The sequence below is a fragment of the Oryctolagus cuniculus genome, chromosome 8 (genome assembly GCF_051225735.1).
Source record: "Oryctolagus cuniculus isolate XC-2025 breed Fujian yellow rabbit chromosome 8, ASM5122573v1, whole genome shotgun sequence".
In the NCBI taxonomy this organism is placed as follows: Eukaryota; Metazoa; Chordata; class Mammalia; order Lagomorpha; family Leporidae; genus Oryctolagus; species Oryctolagus cuniculus.
The window spans coordinates 67,122,629-67,128,564 of record NC_142874.1 but is presented as its reverse complement, the minus strand read 5'-3'; the positions used below and the strand labels follow the sequence as shown (position 1 = coordinate 67,128,564).

The 5,936-nt window shown below is 44.1% G+C and overlaps 1 pseudogene; it reads left to right on the top strand.

The window, feature by feature from the left end:
* Positions 1–5,169: 5,169 nt before the first annotated feature.
* LOC100345958 (large ribosomal subunit protein eL31 pseudogene) lies at positions 5,170–5,541 on the top strand (annotated as a pseudogene).
* The last annotated feature ends 395 nt before the right edge of the window (positions 5,542–5,936 follow it).

Genomic DNA, 5,936 nt, shown 5'->3' with positions numbered 1-5,936 from the left:
GCCGCTCCCCTGCGGAAGTGGGGAATGCGGCCAGGGGGAACTGCCCTTCCACGGAGGTGGAAGGGATAGTAGCCAACCCGGGAAGAACCAGCAGCAAACCCGGGGAGGGCCGAGCAGACGAAAGAACAGCGCAGGGTCCTGTGTTGCTCCTCCACGAAGAGGGGGAGCGACATAATGGTGCCGTGACTCGGATAGGAAACCTAGGACGGATATGAAACTTAGGAGGGAAGAAACGGGAAGAAGCAGGAAAATACTGGAGAGAGAGACTAGCAAAGAGCCTAGGTGCCGGAAGAAGCTATTGAAAGCCTAGGCATAGACTCGGATATGGATTGTGGGAAAGAAGTTAGGATTTGAAAGCGAAAGTGAAAGCTTTCGTAGACTCGGATGCGGACTATGGCGGGGAAGCTAGGAGACTGAAAGCGAAAGTGAAACCTAGAGGAGGCTTGGACTCGGATACGGACTGTGGGAAAGAAGTTAGGATTTAAAGTGAAAGCAAGAAGAAACTTAGACTCAGATACGGACTGCAGGTTGAAAGTGAAAGTGAAACCTATAAGAAACTTAGACTTGGATACGGACTGTGGGGAGAGGCCAGGAGAAATGAGGGAGGAATATTGTTGGAAGAAAACTTAGGGAAACACACCGGGTAGAGAAAAATGTTAGGGAGGATGAAGCCGCGAGTGCAGGCCAAGCCATCTTGGAATTCTTCAAGTCACCCTGGGGAGCAAGAGGCGAAGATCTGGAACCAGAGGCAGAGACGTGGGCCGCCAGAATTCGCCAGGTTAGTCCGGGGAACTTGGACTGAATGCCGGTGGTGGCGGAAACATTCGCGGAAGCCGCCGCGTGCAGAGAGAGCACGGGGCGTTGGCGCGAGGCCGTGGTGCGGGCGCGAAGTGCGTGGAGACCGCGGAGCGTGCGCGCAGAGCCGGGAACCCGCCGGCGGGGCGAGGCGCCGGGAAGCCGCGCAAAGCCGGGAAGCTGCGCAGATGAGAGAGGCGCGGGCTGAAGCGGCTCAGCCGGGAAGCCGCCGAAAAGCAGCCTCGGGGCGGGCGCAGCCGGGAAGCCGCGGGGATAAGAATGAGAGCGGGAAGCCGCAGGGATAAGAGAAACAGAAGTTTAGAAGTAAAGTGAGAAAAATAGGAATGCTGGAAGATAGAAGTAAAATGGGAGAAATAGGAATGCCCGGAGATAGAGAAATAGAGAAATAAAAAGGCCTCCCTACAACACTGCAATGTGAGAGCTTGGATTCGGTCTGCCTAATCAAGTGAGGCGATGAGCACCTGCGGGCAGCTAGCAGCTTATGCGCCGCAGGTCACCGAAGACAGGCACGAATTAACATCAGTAAGGCTTCCCCACAATACAACAATATTAAGCTTGGATTCGGTCTGCCTGATTTAAGGCGGTAAGCGCCAGCAAAGCTCGACCAGAGTATGAGCTGCAGGTCACCGAAGATAGGCACGAACCAACACTAATAAGTCTCCCCCACAATAAGGCAATGAGAAGGCTTGGATTCGGTTTGCCTGATAGGTTTTGTAAGTCCCCTGCAGGCAGAGCAGAGCATGCGCTGCAGGGCACCGAACACAGGCATGCATCAGCGCCTAAAAACCTCCTCACAATGGCGAAGAGAGGACCCGGATTCGGTTTTCCTGATTGATAGGACTTGTAAGAGCCTGTGGCAACTCTAGCAAGTAGAGTAGAGTGTGTGCCGCGGGACACCGAAGACAGGCGCGTATCAACGCCAAAAATAAAAAGAAAGGGGGATCTGTGGGGAGCAAACCGGACTAGACTGTTACTGGAATTAAGACTTATTCTATGCATCTGCTCTCCCACAATATGGCGCTGGGAGAGAAGTAAACAGCTTCCGCACAGCTGCCTCCAGTTCAACCAATTAACTGTAGGACTTGCTCCTGATTGGAGAGCAGCGTACTCGGCGTGTGGGCAGCCGAGTTGGGATTGGCAGAGAAGGACTATAAAGGAGGAGAGAGACGGCATGCACCAGGAACATCTATGGGGAACATCTAAGGGAACCCGTGCAGCCCCCGAAAGAGCCGGCCGGCGGTCTGCCGCTCCCCTGCGGAAGTGGGGAATGCGGCCAGGGGGAACTGCCCTTCCACGGAGGTGGAAGGGATAGTAGCCAACCCGGGAAGAACCAGCAGCAAACCCGGGGAGGGCCGAGCAGACGAAAGAACAGCGCAGGGTCCTGTGTTGCTCCTCCACGAAGAGGGGGAGCGACACAAAGAATTCTTCAAATTTATCTTCCAACCCTTTTATTTTCCACACTTCTTTTTATAAAGAATTTAAAATCAGGAGGTATATATTATGGTAGGAAACCACTGTAATATAAAAATGTGAGGACGTTCAGAATATTTGTGGAGTTACACAATATATTCAAGAAGAAAGGCACATAATTTTCATGAGTAATTCATTTAATTATGAGTGTACTGAGACTTCTTAGTAAAAAGAAACCATGGTTAAGCACAGTTTTACATTATGCTCTTTGAAAAGAACGCATAACAATACCTACAAAGTACTTTGACTATATGTGGGGACAGGGCAAATTTTAAGGCTGAAATATGCTCTTATGGAAGATACCATGAGTGAACAAATCAATATATGTTTTACTATACAACTGTACTACCAACCAAATCCTTCACTCAGTGTTTTCTTTATTCTGCCAGCATATATAAATATGTATATATATGTATGCATATATATATATATACATATTTATATATCTGGAATCCAGGGTGTGAGCACATCATAACATAAAAATCTACCTAACTGTGTTCTTCTATAAGTAGAACATAAACACTGAAACCAAATAAATATCCCAGAGTGCAATACTGTATCTTTGACTTTGCTACAGACTGTATGCAGTACCATCAGTTTCTATGTCTATCAAATTAAATTGGGAGTCAAAATGAAGCCAGATCATCACCACATATATTTATTTAGTTGAACAAGACAGCCTACATAAGCAAAATAATGAGACACATAAGGACTAGCATGAACTTTGAAAAGAAATTCCCCAAGGGTTCAGCTAATTACTAGTTTAAAACAACTGCCTATATTCAGATGCCAATCTAAAGATGAAACCAGTGGATATGGTCATATTATTTGTCCCTTAACACTACAGACAATCTGTCTGCGGTTACTGTAACACACAGCAGAGCAGGGAGCACTCTGCTGAGAATTCTATAGAGGCTGATGATTTGAGGGATTACAGCTGCTTTCAGATGAAGAAAACAGATTAAAATTTCAGAATGCTTTGCTTTTGGTCATTTTGTACTTGTGAATGGAAAATTCAATCTCCTATACTCTCTCCCTGCACACGCGCACACACACACACACACAAACACACTTCATAACTGATGCAATCATTACCAAACCATGATGAATGTGGTTTCTGCAAGTCAGATGTTCTCTTGACTCTGGACTAATTCAGTTGATTGAAATAAATTCAGACAACCACTTTACACTATAAAGACAAAAGAAAAAGCTTTTATATCTGTTTCTCCAGATACCCAAACAAAGTGGATATGTGGAATATGCACAGGTCAGGTGAGGATTTTTTCCACTTTAATAGCTTCTAATTTTCACTTTATTTCAAAAAATAAGAATATGACTTTCTCATGGCGAGAAAGGGGAGAAGGCAGATGGAATAGGGAATGCAATGCACACAAAGGCAAAAGAGCAGTGCACATTTGGGAGCAGTGCATCAGCTCCCCCCAAAGGCTGCAGCTCTGATGCAGAGACCACTTGCATTCTCCTCTATCTTATATTGTCTGCAACATATACGAAACCCTGCAAGTACCTCCATGTTTGCATTTGCCCTTCAAAATTATCATGTCTGTCATTCAACAAGACAAACCCACATCGACAGCAGCTCAAAGCAGATGGTGAACCCATTCTCAGACAGAATTTTAAAGATGAATAAGTGATCTGAAACATCAAACAATCTAACTATAGGCCATAATAAAATGGTAGAGCACTTCCATATTTCCCATTTTCAGTTTCCTAATGCAACCCTCCCTTGTCGTATTTTGATGCCTGTATGCATCCTATTCCTACTGGGGGAGTGTTCCTCTCCCACTCTTCTACCCAGACAGATCCTATCTTTTTGTCCCTATCTCAAGGGTTATGTGCACTGTCAAATCTTTCTGCACTTCTATTCTTTAGCTCTTGAGTGATCTAGAACTACCACTTTGATGTTGTATTGTAATTTTTATTACTAGATTCCAATTTTCCTCTTATTTTGTTTTACCATACCAAGACCATGAGTCTTTTAAGAGCAGAGAATGAGACTTACTCTTTTTCTCTCTGTGCTGTACTAAAGTACAGTCCCCGGCAGAATGAAGGTTTCTGGGAGATTACAAATGAATAAGCCCTAGGCTCTTGCTGGTTGTTCTCTGCTTCTCTTTTATTTTTTTTTTGATTTATTTATTTATTTGAAAGGCAGAGTTACAAGAGGCAGAAGCAGAGAGAGAAAGAGAGAGGTCTTGAATCCGCTGGTTCACACCCCAGCTGGCCACAACGGCTGGATCTGCACAGATCAAAAGCCAGGAGCCAGGAGCTTTTTCTGGGTCTTCCATGTGGGTGCGGGGGCCCAAGGGCTTGGGATGTCTTCCACTGCTTTCCCAGGCCTTAGCAGAGAGCTGGATCAGAAGTGGAGCAGCTGGGACTAGAACTGGTGCCCAAATGGAATGGAGCCACTGCAGGTGGCAGCTTTACCCACTATGCCACAGTGCTAGCCCCATGCTTATCTCTTATTTTGGTTTGGGTAAACAGCTATCTCAATTGTTGAGGATTATAACCAATACTGACATGCAATACCTCACCCCCTGCTATTTCTGTTCCAATAGGACTCATTGATGAGCAACTGGATACAATTCCCATGAACACAGCTGGCAAAACCCTTTGATATTCCCTAAGGTGTGCCCCCCAAATAATTTTTACATTAATGACATGGAGATAAGTTTTGCTCTCATTTCTAATTTTTATTATTCTTCTAGATGATCAGAGAGGTTAGCAGCCTTACTTTCACCATACATTACTTCAGAAAATATAACTATTGTCTAAATGGTTCCATTATTCTTCACAAATGAACCTTCATCCTCACATATGCAATACAATACACAGACTCCTTTCCAACTTGGGTCCTGTAAGATAGCTCCCATAATGAAGGGTGGCAAGAATAAGAAATGCCATTCTGCCATCAACAAAGTGGTGACCCAAAAGTATACAATCAGCATTCACAAGCACATCCATGGAGTGAGTTCCAAGAAGCATGCTCCTGGGACACTCAAAGAAATCTGGAAGTTCGCCATGAAAGAGATGGGGACTCCAGATGTGCACATTGATACCAGGCTCAGCAAAGCTGTCTGGGCTAAAGGAATAAGCAACATCCAATACCACATCCGCATGAGATTGTTCAGAAAACATAATGAGAATGAAGATTTTCCAAATAAGCTCTGCACTTTGGTTACCTACATATCGGTCACCACTTTAAAAAATCTAGAGTCAATGTGGATGACAACTGAGTAAAGCTGTAAACTGCAAATATATATATATATATATATATATATATATGTACACACAGAAAGCAACTGACATTGATAGTACTTAAATCACAGGATACAAGTTTTGTTCCATAAACAAGTATCAGAGCAAAAAGGAGTATTTTCTTTTTCAACTAGGAATCTGCTCTCTTTACCATTAAGTGAAGTGAGTTGAGGTATTGTTTCCTTTATACTATATATTTTCATGGCAGTTTTATATGTTACTTCTTTTAGCTTTATGATATCTATATAATTTCCTCTTCATTCATCTACCCTATAATTTAATGTTTGCAAACAACTAATAGAAAGAAACAGTAATTAAAAGGAATTCTAAACAAACCATATGACCTACTGGCCTCCTTTTATGTTCTCATAAGCAAC